This window comes from Ambystoma mexicanum, chromosome 3p (genome assembly GCF_040938575.1).
Source record: "Ambystoma mexicanum isolate Mex_15411 chromosome 3p, UKY_AmexF1_1, whole genome shotgun sequence".
NCBI lineage: Eukaryota > Metazoa > Chordata > Amphibia > Caudata > Ambystomatidae > Ambystoma > Ambystoma mexicanum.
In genome coordinates this window covers 658,399,213-658,416,720 of record NC_090925.1, presented here as the reverse complement: position 1 = coordinate 658,416,720, position 17,508 = coordinate 658,399,213, and positions in this window count along the sequence as shown.

Below are 17,508 nucleotides of genomic sequence, written 5' to 3'. Positions count from 1 at the left end.
ATTTGCGAGTCCAATATGAGTGGCGGCGGTAGCAGGCATTGTAGTCTTCAGATGGAATCCCCAATGTTTGTTGCTGGCGACCCCCCGGTCGCGTGATTTCTTAGTCCTTCCACAACCCTAGCCAACAGAATCCCCTTTCTCAAATTTGGGCAAAAGCAAGCCATCGATGACTCTTTTCCTTCTCCGAATGCACAGCCGAACCGTGCCCTAAGTCTATCTTCGTGGTCGCAAGTTGTATCATACTTTTCCTGGTACTGATTGATCCGGAAACAATATGTCGTCACTTCCTGCTGGAAGCAACGTGTCGGAGGCAAGTGAAGAGGCTGAATTTGAAACAGCCGTTTCCGGGTGCAAAATTTGCAGAGAGTGTGGAGACAAAATGGCAGCTTCCCAAGCCTCCTGGGCTCAGAGATATTCTCCGACACACTCTCAGTGCTGCTTACTGCTTTGGGATCATTGGTTGCAGTATCAGCGAGGGGTTCTGTTTCTTCTGTAGCGTGTGGCACAGGGCAAGGAAGTTTCTTGATGTGTGACGCGTGGATCCAGTTCTTTCGTCCAGCTTTCCGCACCGCTGTCTGGGTGACCAACAGGACCTGGAATGGCCCACGCCAGCGAGGCGCGAGGCAAGAGGTGCGCTCAAATGATTTGACGAGCACCCAACTCCCAGGTCATATGCCGTGGCCCGGGCCCTGGTATCGTACAGGTAAAGCTTCTCGTACCTGGTGGTAAATCAAATACAGGTTTTTAGTCAATTGGCTACAATAATCTGAAAGAAGTACATTTTCAACATTCTTAAAATTTCGGCATTTTGGAAGATTCCAGATATTGGCAGGTCTCCCCATTACCACCTCAAATGGAGAGAGCCCAGTCTTAGTTTGAGGGGTTGTACGCATGGCTAGTCACACGATCGGTAAGACGTCCAGCCATTTTAGTTTGGTGCCGGCACACGTCTTAGCAAGCTTGTTCTTTTTGATACCGTTGTGTCTTTCTACTAGTCCGGCGCTCTGAGGATGTCTGGCCGAATGGAACCGTTTGTCAATTCGTAATGCTGTACATATCTGTAGGATTATAGCGGCGACAAAATGTGGACCATTGTCCGACCAGATAACTCTCGGCAAACTGAACTGGGGGAAGTACTCCTTTAACATGGTTTTCGTGGTGGTCATGGCTGTAGCATCTTTAACAGGGAAAGCCTCAACCCATTTACTAAAGGCACAAATGACCACAAGGACATACTTTAAATTGTTGCATCGTTCCATTTCAATGAAATCAAAGTGAATAACTTCGAAGGGGACAGAAGGTGGGCCAAAACTTCCCCTTCGAGTTGATGTCCCCTTTCCCACATCGTGTTGTAGGCAAATCATGCAGTTCTGGACGTAGTGCTTTGCAATTTTCGCAATCTTGTCATTTGCCCAAACTTTTTCTAACATTTTTGTTACCTGCTGGGCACAAACATGTGTAGGGCCGTGTGCCATTACAACCATCATCATGACATAGGCGTCAGGTAACAGCCATTTTCCTTCGACCATGTCCACCCAACACCCATCTTCATCAAGTTTTCCCAAGCCTTCAGCCCACCTCTTAGACTCTTCCATCGTGGCATCAGCTTGGATATCCCATACAGACCCAACACCCTCATCCATTACATAGGCATCTACAGTCTCCCTTGAAACATCCATCTCCGTGAAAAGATCTGTGGCAGTTTGTCTAGCTATCTGATCAGTGAAAGCATTCCCTTTTCCAATATCATCCACACTCTTTCGATGTGCTGCACATTTCATAACTGCTAACTGAGTAGGGAGCGCAAGCACTGAAAGTAGTTGCACTATTAGGGAGCCATGTTGAATCTTGGTGCCATGCGAAGTTAGGAACCCTCTTTCTGACCAAAGTCTCCCAAAGTTGTGAACCACCCCAAAGGCATACTGACTATCAGTATATATATTTACTGCAAGCCCTTCGGAGAGTTCACAAGCTCGGGTAAATGCTATAATCTCTGCGGCCTGCGCGGAATTATGCGTGATTCTCTTAGTTTCCACAACCGTGCTCAATGTAGTGATTGCATAAGCGGCTGTGGATGTACCATCCGGAAGTTTAAAGCAGGAGCCGTCACAAAACAGCTCTCCTTGCGGATTATCCAAAGGAGTATCTTTCAAATCAATTCTGCCCTTTGTTTCTTGTTCGGTCGTATACAAACAATCATGTGACTCTTCATCGCCGCAAGTAGTATCTTGCGGAAAAGGCAGCAGTTCAGCCGGATTAAGGACACAACACCTCTTAATTTGAATGTGAGGAGCAAACAAGATCAATTCATATCTTGTCAACCATGCAGAAGTGAGGTGTTGCATTTGAGTTCAGTTCAATAGAACATCTACAGAGTGAGGCACCATCAGGGTTAGATCATGGCCTATAACCATTCCCTCACTCTGTTTTACAGACGCGGCAGCAGCAGCGACAGCGCGCAAACATCTTAGCAAAGCGCACGCTACAGGATCAAGGGCAGAAGAATAGTAACCGCACGGCCTATTCTTCCCTCCATGTTCCTGCGTTAATACAGCCAAAGCACATCCATCACATTCATGCACAAACAATACAAAGGCCTTTTCATAGTTTGGTGTGCCCAAAACTGGTGCAGAGCATAATGTAGTCTTAAACAAGTCAAACGACTGCTGGTGTACTGCGTTCCATGGCAATGGCGAAGAAATGCCCTTCTTTGTCAAAGCCAACATCGGTTTGATCACTAGTGAAAAATGTGGGATCCACAACCTACAGTATGAAGCCATACCTCTCAAGGCCCTAACTTCCTTCTGTGTATTTGGCACAGACATGCCAGAAATGTGTTTTATTCTTTCAGGTGTCAATCTTCTTCCCTCCTTTGACAGGAGATAGCCTAAATAGGTGACCTCCTGACAACAATATTTATTTTTTTTTAAGCGAAGCTTTGTGACCATGCTTAGTTAAATGAATAAGTAATAACACAGTGCCCTCCTTACAGGAACTCTCAGAGTCAGCAGCTAGAAGCAAATCGTCAAAGTACTGAAGCAAAGTACAGGTAGAGGGCAATTCAAGGGTATCAAGTTGTTCTTTCAAAGCCCTACTATAAATACTAGGACTCTCTGTGTACCCTTGAGGTGCACAAGTAAATGTAAACGAGTATCCCCCTAAGGTGAACGCGAACAAATATCTACTATCCTTGGGTATAGGAATACTAAAGAACGCATTCTTTAAGTCCACAACACTAAAGTAAGTAGCTGTAGCTGGAATCATGGTTAGGATCATCGTTACAACAGGCACAATTGCAAATTGTGGTGCCACAACTTTATTAATGGCACGTAAATCAATTATAAAACGGAATGGAATTACATTATCGCCTTTCTTGTACACGGGAAAATCGGACTATTACACAAACTTCCTGAAATTTCTTCAATCACACCGCGATGCACAAAATCGAAAACAATACATTTCAAAGCTCGCTCGCCCTCAACCGAAATCTTATACTGGGGAATGCGTGGCAGCTCAATTCCATGTTTCAAAACTATCTTAACAAGTTCGATCTGTAAAACACCAACATCATTGTCATCGACAGCCCACAAGCTCTCTGGTACATCAATGAATTCTGGAGGCAAAGGTCTAGTCAAAAATTGCGAGGCAGAAAATTGCTGTGGTGAAATCATCAAGCGCACTCCATCAGAAGAACAATAAATCACTGCATTTAATTCTTTTAACAAATTCAACCCCAGCAAGTTCTCTCCGCAATCCAAAGTCAACAGAAAAGGACAATGGTCCGTAAAGGGACCCAAAGAAATAGGTACCGGCATAGAAACCGGACAAACAACTTGTGTACCGGAAAACCCTATAGAAACATTGGTTTGCCCTGACAGTGGAATGTTTAGAACCCGCGCATGATCAATGGAACAATTTTGTGCTCCAGTGTCTATCAAAAACTGATGTTTCCTATTTCCCACCACCACTTCATTCTAGGGAGCTTTCTGATTGACAGGAATAGGTGTAGGTTCCAAACCCTGCTTCGGGCAATCCTAACGAAACAGAATATCATCAAAAGGAAGCTCTTCAGATAAATATGCAGCGGAAGGAAGATCAAATATATTCCTAGTGTCTGCACTCGAAGTCTGATTGTCCTGCGAAAAAGGTTGTTGAGGGTCCTGTGTAAACTGACCTCTACCAGGGCCCCCTATGCCCGGGCGACCTCTGGATCGCCTACCCATATTACCAAATGTATTATTCAACCTTTGTTGAAGGACGGGGCATTGTGCTCGCCAATGGCCCTCTCGACGACAATAAGCACACTGATTAATATTCACAGGACCCAAGGGCACATTCCCCTGCGGGACATACTGACCTCTAACCTGAGAATTACCTCCTCTGGGGCCCCTAACAATTTGCTGCAATAGCACTTTAGTTTTTAAATTGCCTTTCTGTTTTTCAATCCTATCTTTTTCATTATTGACACGGTTCTCATAGTACTGAGCCATGTGCAGTACTTCTGATTGTGATTTCACCTGCCAAGCGCTCTCAGAAGACATAATCTGTGACTGGATGTCAGGCAACAATCCATGTACAAATTTGTCCACAAATAATCTTTTCCCAGACTCTGTGCCTAAGTCTTGTCCACTGAAATCTGAAAATACCTGTTTGAACCGATTAAAGAACTCGGTAGCACCTTCAGACTTTCCTTGGACACAGGCCGTAAGCTTGTCCCAAATAATTCTCTTTTCAGGAATTATAGTTCAGAGTTAATATCACCTGTTGAGGTCTTTCGCCAGCTGGCCTTTCCCCATCGAGTCCAGTTATATTTGCCCATGTATCTCCCAACCCGGGTACATCGTCAATAGTTCTAACTTGTTTCCATAAATCTACGGGCAGGAGTACAGGAAACAACAAATCAATGTCACCTAAGGAGAACACTGAGGATTGCAAAACAGATTCTATCTCTTTATAGAACCCTGTCAGATTTTTCCTAATGTCAGGATTAGACTGTCTAATGGTGTTCACTTCCGCCGTGAAAACGGGACGTGAACAAACTGTGATACATAATGCGTGGGAATTTTCACAGCGACTATACCCTGTGCAGCATCAGCCGCAACCTCAACCTTCGGGACAAATGTCAGAGGAAGCTCTCTCATAGGCAACTGAGATGTAGGCAACTCCAAACGCTTACTAAGCAACAGAGCCAAGTCGAGCGCTAAAGCAGTCAAAGAAGTGTCAAGTGAAAAAGCTCTCTTATAAATGCTCAATAACTCTGTGGGACAACTAATCTTCCTCTTTACACCCTCATCCTGCAGGTACTCTACCATTACCTGTATCACTTTCCTCTGCATTTCCAACGTATATTGACTATATGTGTCATATACCTCAACTGGAGTTATCGATATGTCTGAAATCCATCTAATCACGTCTTTCGTACAAATTCGCATTTCCTCCGATATCGGTTTACGACACGGAAGGAACTGTTTCTGTACATACATATTCTCCTCTTCTTCATCCTCATGCTGTATCTTTTCTAACTCCTTTCTATACCCAAATAACCTCTCGACATGCTCATTTACCTTCTCCACAGTGTCTCTGGAAAGTGCTAGAGTATTTAGATCCCTCAACCCTTGCGGAACATCCGCATTATTTAATCTTCCCCACATTATACATAACTGAATCCCTAAACCTTCAATAAAAACATTTTTCTCAGGAAAATTATCCGTATTACAAAGTGTGGCAAAAACACTAGCTTGATCATCCTTCTCCAATGCTTAGCGCATGCAATTAACTCACGTTTTTGGTCCGGCGGTACAGTATTGCGAGTGACAACTTTTGTTCCCGTACCTCGATCGATTACAAGTGGCTCAGGACCACTTGGAAGAGAGGGAGCAGGCAAATTCGATGGAGGTACTATAACTGGTGCGATAAAAAGAGGCAGAGGAGCAGGTGGAGGGACAAAAACCAGAGGAGTAGGAACAACAGGTTGAGTAGGAAGAGCAGGAATAACAGCAGGAAGAGGTACAGCAGTGGGAAGAGGAACATACGGAGGTGGCGCAGAGGCACCAGGCCTCCGTTCATTTAATATTTTGTCAATAAACTCATCAGAAATATGAAGATCTTTAGAAGTATAGATTTTCTGAATTCCAAGTGAGAAAGCCCTATCCATATTTTTAGTCACCTCTGACTGTTTGTTTTGGTCATCTAACAATTTTTTTTCAGCGTTCGTTTTATGACGACGTGCATGTTTCTCTCTACCTTTAAGTTGTTGCAACGCTTCTTTTTTCCAATTCTGCAAAACATAAAGTGCTGCAGGTCTAGCCTTTTTCTTTAACAAGACTGACTCCAAATATTCAATGCGAGGGATCTCAAAACTACCATTGATTGGTCACTGAAGTTCGGCGGCATGTCTGGTTTGTATGTGCCAAATATCATTAAATACTATACTTCCAATGCCGTACTTACAGTACATAGTACATGCCGGCGACCCCTCCTGTGGTGCGGGACGGCTACATTCCAACGATTGTCTATCACTGCGGAATAATGCCCTGAAGCAGGTAGACAATTTCCCAGGCATATCTCAAATTCTTGGTGTTACCTGATCAATAATTGTGTCTGCAGATACAATGCGCCAAAATTCAAATTGTCAGGGTTAAATTAAGAATCGGGTCACGACTCTCCTGACCAAACCTACGGAGGACCGATCGGTACTTCTAAGAATCTTACCTAACTAATCTTACCTCGTGTATGTTGATTTCGGCAAATCTGCCTGCCTCGATAAGTGGACCCTCGTCAAGATGCCGTCTCAGACCACAAGCTAATCGTCCAGGGATCGGGTCGTCAAGCGCTGCTGAGGTGTCGCGTCTCATCCAGGGTCCCCTTTATGTTACACCGTCCGATCCCAGTCCGATAGCGTGTGTCAACCTTCAACAATCCGGCATCAATCTTGAGGGTTCCTATTCGGGCACCAACTGTGAAAACAGAAAAAGAATATCGAGGCTGAGTACCCCAAAAGGAAATACACCGAACACGGGTTACAAAGGAACATACAAAGTACTTTTATTCTACACTGAATCCAATTACAAAAACAGAGCAAAATCAGATAGCTATCGGACCTCAGTACAACACATCGAACTCCAGCATGGTTCAGTGTGTTCAGTGAGAGACGCTGTACATTAGAATGCATTCGCTTTTTATACATTTTGTGGGCTCGATGCCCAGCCCCACTTCGGGTTAATATTCCTTTTAATATATCACCGATCTAGGGTTCGTGCCAAGTCTCAAATAACCGCATATAACTGGTTTGCCTTTAATACATGTATCAACAAGCGTATGCAATAGCTGTGTATTCCAAAGTTTTCCATGCAGGCCTTCTTAAACATTAATACAATGTAGTTAAACAGATTTTCTTTGTTCAGTATTCGAATACATTGTCTCAACATATGCTCGTGGATTAGTTTTTCATTGCACGAGCAATCCTTCTACACATAGGTCAGTGAAGGACAAGGTCTCAGTTCATGACCTCAACAAGTGGCCTGCAGGCAGATTACACATTAGCTATGTACATAGGTCAAGACAGCCATGTTGTATTCTGCAATGACATCGTCCACCATTTTAGCTCACAGGGTGACTTTTACACAACGAATCCTAAAATGGCGGTTTGACCTAAAATGGAGGCCTACATGGATTTAAGGTCAGGACCTTGCAACACAGATTTCATTCAGAAGCGATTTTCGAGCAGCTTGTCGTAGGCCAATATTAAATATATTTATAACAATAGGAGGCACAATATACTTTCTATTTCGACAACCTCTGGCTTGAATACGTCTTAAAAAATCATACTTTGTCAGTTAGAATGTGTTGTGTCCTGGCCCCAACCCTGTTAAACCTTTTCTTGAAGGGCTCCTAATGGTGTCACCCTATATTCTTGAAATTGGGAAAGTCAGTGTCCCCACACTTATTTAAGACTTCACTGGTGCACCCTAAAACCTCAATAATTGCCCTACTTCACAACTTCAACTGCTTTTTAGAGGAGCAATGCCTGGCGATAAACGTAGAAAAGAATTAGGGCATGGAGGTTGTGATGGTTGGATTGCGTTGGAATGTTTTTAGAGCAAACCCATATCTAATAGGAAATGATAGGGAGATTGAAAAGCCTTGGCTCAGGCAGCCGGTTCCCAGAAGGGCCACTTGGATAAGATCATGGCCTCAATGGCCATTGGAGGTGGTCTAATCTTGTGTTTTAATAGAAGGGTTGGCTCTAGATCTGACATTTCTGTGGTATGTGTAGGGAGCTAATTCCATAACCATTGCAGTCTATGTAAAATAGCTTTGAGAATGGCTGAGAGGGGAGGAGGGTTAATTTTTTTAATCATTGTCCTCACTTTCATCAGAATCATCTCAGGTTTCCACGAGACTGGATGTTGGGTTGCAATTAATTTGGGAGCTGCATGGAGACCATGGCAATTTTGCATAATGATGTGGTAAATTACTAGGCCCATTACTATCCAGCACCACTTGGAAGCAAAATGTTCTGCTGGAAAGGTAGCACTGTTTGTGTGGTTTTGCCATACAGGGGCCCTTCTCTGAAACAACTGTGGTATACCCCAGCTTTCATACATAGCATGTTGCATAAGTTTGTATCAGCCCATTACTTAAATTGGTTGGAGGGAAAGTGGTGTGATGAACTATTGGCTCTGTCCAGTGGTTGAAAGCTTTCAGAAAAGAAAATGTGCTTTGGGAGGGGCCTTTATACAGACTTTGTTATTACCCACCGGCAGAGAAGTCTATTTATAAAACATAGGGCCTTATTCCGAGATTGAAGGTAGTCATGGCGCTATTAGCGCCATGACTGCCTCCAATAACGGTACCGAGTTCGCTCTGGTTCAATGGGGACTTACCAGTCTATTATGACCTTTGCGGGACCGGTAAATCCCCATTGAAAATGGCAATCCCCATTCCCATTTGAGCCCCCATTGGGCTCAATGGGGAGGGTGCAAATAACGGCCGGGCGCATGCCAAGGCAGTTATTTGCGCCCTGGTCCGCTAACGGGAACCGCAAGTTACGTTTGGTCCAAACGTACCTTACGGGTCCCGTTGGGGGACCTCGGAATAGGGCGCAAAAGGATTACCGGCACCGGTGTCCTTACCAGTGCCCGATATCCCTTTGCGCCAAGGTCAGAATGAGGCCCATAGACTTGCAGTGTTGCCAGTGGAGACCATTAAAGGAGAAAACGGATGCAGATAGTTTAATGTTGATATGTGTGAGTGCAGAAAGGAACCCTCCATGAAACATATAAATGTTCATTATATATTTAAATTGTTCTGCAGCACTGGACACATCGACCTGCTCATCATATGCATAATTATCCCCAAACTGTCCCGACAGTGTATGTGCCAAGGCAGTATCTATTCTTTTTAGCAGAGAAAGCAGGCTTGTTTTCTAAATTAGAAGGCAGTATTCGGTGCCCAACATATGCACATATCGAACTCTCAAAGTGGAAAGTGTGACATTAAAACACTAACAGATAAAAAACAATGGAATATAGCAGTTACGTTTTTTTTTAAAATAATTGTTCTTACCCCGATAAGACTCTAAAGAGAAGATGAGAAAATGATGAGAGGGTAGAGAAAGAAGGGCTATTAGTGAAGAATCATTATTCAAATCCTCATAATATGTCACCTACTTAATGAAACAAAAACATAATATCGGGTCAATTGCAGTGTGCATTAAAAATACATTATTTAAAAGAAATATTGAGGCAAATATGAAGAACAAAGCTATTGTGAGATGAGTACATGAGTGTTCTGCAAAATGCACCGGTGAAGGAAGACAAACACCCAACCTTGGGTAGTCAGCTTTTTTGGTGTGCTGTCACACATGCAGTAATTCTGAACGAGTAGTTCTATATGTGTTTGAGTTGACCAACTAACCATTTCCTAAAAAGTAAATTTAATATTTGTAACTATCATTAGTGGGAAACGATTTATTGTATCAGACCTCTGGGTTGAATACATCTTAAAAAATCATACTTTGTCGGGTAGAATATGTTGTGTCCCTGCCCCAACCCTGTTTAACCTTCATTTGAAGGGCTCCTAGTGGGGTCACCCTATATTCCCGAAATTGGGAAGCTCAGTGCCCCCACACTTATTTAAGACTTCACTGGGACACCCTAAAGCCTCATTAATTACCCTACTTCACAACTTCAACTACTTTTTAGAGGAGCAATGCCTGGCGATAAAAGAAGAAAAGACTTAGGGCATGGAGGTTGTGATGGTTGTGTTGCTATGGGATGGTTTCAGAGCAGACCCGGATCTAATTGGAAATGTTAGGGAGATTGAAAAGCCTTGGTTCAGGCAGCTGGATCCCAGAAGGGCCAATTGGATAAGATCACGGCCTCAATGGACAAGAGAGGTGGTGCAATCTTGTGATTTAATAGAAGGCTTGGCTCTAGATTTGACGTTTCTGTTGGAATGTTAGGGAGCTATTGCCATAACCATTGCAGTCTATGTAAAAGAGGTTTGGGAATGGCTGAGAGGGGAGGAGGGTGGATATTTGTTTTATCGTTCTCCACCCTTTGATCAGAATCTTCTGGGGTTACCACGAGACTGGATGTTGGGTTACAATCAATTGGGGAGCTGCATGCAGACATTACAATTTTGCATAATGATGTGGTCAATTACTAGGCCCATTACTATCCAGCACCAGTTGGAAGAAAAACCTTCTGCTGGAAAGGTTGCAATGGTTGTGTGGTTTTGCTATACAGGGGCCCTCCTCTGAAAAAACGGTGGTTTACCCCAGCTTTCACAGATAGCATGCTGCATAAGGTAGTATAAGCCCATTACTTAAATTGGTTGGATGGAAAGTGGTGTGATGAACTGTTGGCTCTGTCCAGTGGTTGAAACCTTTCAGAAAGGAAAATGTGCTTTGGGAGGGGCCTTTATACAGTCTTTGTTATTACCCACCAGCAGAGAAGTCTATCTACAAAACGTAGACTTGCAGTGTTGCCAGTGGAGCCATTAAAGGAGAAGACTGATGCAGATAGTTTAATGTTGATATGTGTGAGTGCAGAAAGGAACCCTCCATGAAACATTTAAATGATCATTATATAGTCTCCACTGGCAACACTGCAAGTCTATGTTTTGTAGATAGACTTCTCTGCTGGTGGGTAATAACAAAGTCTGTATAAAGGCCCCTCCCAAAGCACATTTTCCTTTCTGAAAGCTTTCAACCACTGTACAGAGCCAACAGTTCATCAAACCACTTTCCCTCAAACCAATTTAAGTAATGGGCCTTTACTACCTTATGCAGCATGCTATGTGTGAAAGCTGGGGTAAACCACAGTTTCAGAGAAGGGCCCCTGTATAGCAAAACCACACACCCATTGCAAACTTTCCAGCAGAACGTTTTTCTTCCAAATGGTGCTTGATAGTAATGGGCCTAGTAATTGACCACATCATTATCCAAAATTGTAATGGTCTGCATGCAGCTCGCCAATTGATTGCAACCCAACATCCAGTCTTGTGGTAACCCCAGAAGATTCTGATGAAAGGGAGGAGAACGATAAAAAAAATATACATGTTTCTACAGCACTGAGAACATCGACCTGCTCATCAAATGCATGATTATCCCAAAACTGTCTTGTCAGTGTATATGCCAAGACAGCATCTGCTCTTTTTAGCAGAGAAAGCAGGCTTGTTTTCTAAATTAAAAGGCAGCATTCCATCCCCAACATATACACATGTCAAACCCTCAATGTGTAAAGTGTGTCATTAAAAAACTAACAGATAGAGAACAATGAAATATAGCAATTAAGATGTCAAAAACACACATGTTCTTACCAGGATACCGCCCTAAAGTGAAGATGAGAAAATGATTAAAGGTTAGAGAAAGAACAGCCAATAGTGAAGAATCATTATTCAAATCCCATAATTTGTCACCTACTAATTGAAGCAAAAACATTATTTCGGGTCAAGTGCTGTGTGCATTAAAAATAGATTATTTAAAAGAAATATTGAGGCAAATATGAAGAACAAAGCTATTGTGAGGTGAGTACATGAGTGGTCTGCAAAATGCACCAGTGAAGGCAGACAAATACCCAACCTCGGGTAGTCAGCTTTTTTGGTGTGCTGTCACGTATGCAGTAATTCTGAAGCGGTAGATCTATAGGTGCTTGAGTTGGCAAATTAGCCATTTCCTAAAAAGTAAATGTAATATTTGGAACTATCATTATTATGGAAGAATTTCTTGCAAAAGACCTATGGGTTGAATACGTCTTAAAAAACATACTTTGTCGATTAGAATATGTTGTGCCCTGGCCTCAACTCTGTTTAACCTTTTCTTGAATGGCTCCTAGTGGGTTCACCCTACATTCTAGAACTAGTGGCCTTCACCCACAAGTGCTTATCTAACCAGGCTCCTATCTACCTCTCCAATACTCTTTCCCATCAAACCTATACACGGCCTACTAAGACAGCCCAGTCGCACTGCGTCGCCATTCCACACTTTAACCAACAACATGCAGGTCGGGTTAGTTTCCCAGTCCTTGCTGTCAAGAAATGGAATACACTAGCAGTATAACTGAGAAAGGAACCATCATAACTCCTATTTCGGAAAAAGGCTAAAGCTTGGCTCCATGAGCAAGACCTCAACCTGGTCGCATAATAGATCGGCCATTTGAATGCAACCATTTACCAGATGTATAGATGTTCATATGTTACCCTTGCCCCACTTTACTGCTGACCGATGTATATATGTAAACTTTGTGTGTAAAATACCATGTTCTTATTATTGTATGCCATCTGTGTATCGCACTGAAACTTGTATGAATAGCGCCCAGATGCCATTGGGCTCGGTCTGCACTATAGAAATAAACAAACTAAACTAAACTAAACTAGGAACGGTCAGTGTCCCTACACTTATTTAAGACATCACTGGTGCACCCTAAAACCTTATTAATTGGAGTACTTCACAGACTCAACTGCTTTTTAGAGGAGCAACGCCTGTTTATACAAGTAGAAAAGGGCATGGAGGTTGTGATGGTTGGGTTGCTATGGAATGTTTTTAGAGCAGACCCTGATCTAATTAGAAATGCTAGGGAGATTGAAAAGCCTTGGCTCAGGCAGCTGGTTCACGGGAGGGCCAATTGAATAAGATCATGGCCTCAATGGCCAAGGGAGGTGGTGCAATCTTCTGTTTTAATAGAAGGGTTGGCTCTAGATCTGACATTTCAGTTGTATGTGTAGGGAGCCAATGCCATAACCATTACAGTCTATGTAGAAGAGCTTTGGGAATGGCTGAGAGGGGAGGGGAGCATATTTTTAAATTGTTCTCCTTGATTTCATCAGAATCTTCTGGAGTTGCCACAAGACTGGATGTTGGGTTGAAATCATTTGGGGAGCTGCATGAAGACCATTGCAATTGTGGATAATGGTGTGATCAATTACTATGCACATTGCTATGCAACACCACTTGGAAGAAACACTTTCTAATGGAAAGGTTGCAATGGTTGTGTGGTTTTGGCATACAATGGCCCTTCTTTGAAACTACTGTGGGTTACCCCAGCCTTCGCATGTAGCATGTTGCATAAGGTAGTATACGCCTGTTACTTTGATCAGTTGGTTGGGAAAGTGGTGTGATACACTGTTGGCTGAAACCTTTTAGAGAGGAAATATGCTTTGGGGTGGATCTTTATACAGACTTTGTTATTACCCAACAAAAGAGAAGTCTATCTACACAACCTAGACTTGCAGTGTTACCACTAGAGACCATTAAAGGAGTAGACAGATGCAGATAGTTTAAAGTTTAATGTTGATATGTGTGAGTGCAGAAAGGAACCCTCCATGAAACAGTTAAATGCTCATTATATATTTTACTACTGCGCAGGACACACTGATGCATAATATCCCCAAACTGTTTTGTCAGTGTATACGCTATGGCCGTATCTGCTCTTTTTAGCAAAGAAAGCAGGTTTGTTTGCTAAATTAGAAGGCAGCATTCCATACCCAACATATACACATGTCAAACCCTCAATTTGTAAAGTGTGTCTTTAAACCACTAACATTTAAACAACAATGAAATATAGCAATTAAGATATCTAAACAAAGAGATGTTCTTACCATGAGATTCAGCTAAAGTGAAGATGAGAAAATGATGAGAGGTTAGAGAAAGAAGGACTAATAGTGAAGAATCATTATACAAATCTCGATAATATGTCACCTACTTATTGAAGCAACAACATCGTATCGGGTCAAGTGCAGTGGGCATTAAAAATACATTATCTAATAGAAATATGGAGGCACATTAGAAGAACATAGCTATTGTGAGATGAGTACATGAGTGTTCTGCAAAATGCACTGGTGAAGGAAGACAAATACCCAACCTCGGGTAGTCAGTATTTTTGTTGTGCTGTCATGTGCGCAGTCATTCTGAAGGGGTAGTACTATGTGTGTTCGAATTGACCAATTAACTATTTCCTAAAAAGTAAATTTAATATTTGTAACTATCATTATTGGGGAAGGATTTATTGTAACAGACCTGTGGGTTGAATACATCTTAAGAAATCATACTGTGTTGGATCTCTCCATTGCTGAGTGCAATGCAGGCAGCAGACAGTGCAACCCCAGCAGGCAGTGCTAATGGATGACGGTGCATCTGTGTCAGCATCAGCAGGAACATGTTCAGTGTCTCCCAGATGTTCTCACTCCAACTCCTAATCATCTAGAAGAGTATATGTGTGGGGTAGGAAGTGCTGACTTACCTTCAGCAGGAATAGGATTTATTCATTTTTAGTTGAGGATCTAGTCCTTCTTTCTCAGTTGACTGCTCGGTACACCAAAAACGTGTACTGAGTTGATGCTGGTCACAGGGCACAATGGGCCTCATTACGACCCAGGCGGTAAGTTACCGCCTGGGTCGTACCTTTACCGCCATGGCGTAAACTATGTTTACGCCATGGTGGTTGGCGGATTTACCGCCCCATTCCAAGGTGAGTGGGGCGGTAAATCCCCATTTCCCATTTTACCCTTCCCCATTCCCATGTTTGCCCCATAGGGCATAATGGGAGTGGGGAAGGCGCTAATTACGCCACCGTAAATTACGGTGGCGTAATTAGCACCATGGTCCCTTAGCGCCATGGATTTTAATGCCTGCAAAAAGCAGGCGTTAAACTCACCATGGCGCTAAGGGACCTCGGAATCAGGCGTTAAGGGTCGGCGCCGTTTACGGCGCCGTTAACCCCTTAACGCCTGCCTCGTAATGAGGCCCAATATATATTTGATTGCTAACCTTCTTAGTGTTGGCCACTGATCCATTTGCCTTGCCAGTAAAACAAAGGCTTGTCATGTATAGTCAGCTGAAAATTATAATTGAGGTATTTCTGAAATATTTTCTCTACTGTTCTTCTACGTATAAGCAGTTGTTCTGTTTGCTGTGTCTTGACACTAAAGTTTGAAAAGCCATTCTAAATTGTGCACTGCGCTTTTGATTGAACTTGAGATGAAGGGTGTGCTATTTTGCTCACTGGTATCAGATTATTGACAATAGAGAGGATAGTGATGTCCACTGAATTGATCAATGTCCTCTATGTTTCCATGTCACTATCCAGTTTACTAGAAAAAGGTTAAAATTGTGGCTCACATGAATACCTCAGAGTCAACTATCTCTGTGTTGGCCATTGGCATATATTTGTAAGTGCAGGTTTAAGCCTTTGGCAAGACCAAAAGATTCAATAGCCTCTTCTTCCTTAATGATCCTACAACATCGGTAGAACAGTGTTTTTGAACATATTATTCCAGGGAGTTACAGCCATGTAGGTAGCGTAATCATTTGTGACAGATTGTGTTGATTGTAAAAAAATTGCTAGAAGCCAGATGAGCCAATTCTTGAGATCTCATTGCCTTGAAGTAGAAGACATTGATGACCATGCTTCACCTTTCTGTTTTCTCACATACTCGTTGACAGACTTGCGCTGTTTAGCGAGATCTTGAAACATCTCAATGGCAAATGTGTCAGTCCAAGTTGGAATAGGACATTAATGGTATGTAATCTTCAGAGACTTTAAAGAATGCATAAAAAGTCCAAAATGTTGTGACATGTCAACATTTATGTTAGCGACCGCTGAATCTTTTTTTTAAGAAAGTCCTATACTAAGAGGTTCAAGCTTTTGGAAATGTGGGTCATGCAGTAGTAATTGCCATACACCATTGCATTCCTAATTTTGCTACAATTTCCACTGTTACTTTGCCAGTAAACTGGCCTTGTCAAGAGAGGATGGGAATAACTCTCAGCTTGGGGTGGGAGGCCTACCAGGGAGCAATCCATAGCCAGTTCGTCCCCTGAGGAGGAAGATGACAGCTGAGAGGGTCCCAGGCCCTGTTACCTCATCATTGTACAAAGCGAGCTGTTATGCTGTACACCTTTGTCTCACACCATGTGTCATGTGCAGAATGCTTGGCAGACTCTCTCTCTTTCTTGTAGAGTAAACAAACCAGCTATGAGCCAATGCAAGCATCACAGAAGAGGGAGAAGCTCTCCAGCATCACACGTGGCTGACAATTCATTGTCAGAGGTCTTGTCTCGAATAAACAGAGGCATTCCTCCAGCATCCAGCATTACAGATATCCCACACCTATACAAAGTGATTGAGCTATGAGAGAGGGAACTGGCAGAGAAGCAACTATGTGACAGCGAGCAAAGCCGAATAATGCTCTCCAGCGCTCACAGCAACACAGCACAGCTATTGGTTCACTCCATTGACCACTAGGGACTTTACAATGGGTCTTGTCTGCCAAACAGACTATATTTACCAGGGGTGAGCCCGGAACCAAGCCCACTTACATGAACATGGACACTAAACGCCTCTGGCTACAATCATTATACCGCATTGGTCTCAGTCAGACACAGATGGGGGGCTTATCAATATATTTAACATTTTTGCTGATTATGTCAAACCCCAGGTGGGAAATACAGGGCTAGACTGGTTATGAGAAGTAAACCAATGGCAGAATGAAGGAGAATATAGATAGCTGGAAGTGGTAGATTTGATGAGATAGTAATAGTGTGGACTTTGGAATAGTAAGTAGGGGGAGTAATAGTGTGGATGAGGAAGTAGTGGTGTGAATGTGGGAGTAGTAGTGTGGAGTACAGTGTAATAAGCATTGTGAGGAGGTGGGAGAAGTAGTGTGGAAGTCAGAGTATGAGTAGAGAGGTGGAATTAGTAGTGTAGAAGAGTAAGTAGTATTGAAGAGGAGTGAGCAGTAAACATCGAAGGATGGAGGTGAGATCTAGAAGGAGGGAAAGACATTGGAGGGACAATGATGAAGATAGGAGGTGGATGTAGTTGGAAGAGGATACTACTGAAAGGGAAGGAGGGAAGAGGAGAATGTGAGCATGGTGGACAAAAGACGGAATCAAGTATGTAGTCTGCAAGGCACAATCCCTACCTTGTAGAATACTAACCACATGATACTAGAGTAGGTAGAGTTAGGAAGCCCCTGATGAAATTCAAACTGATAAGGCACCAT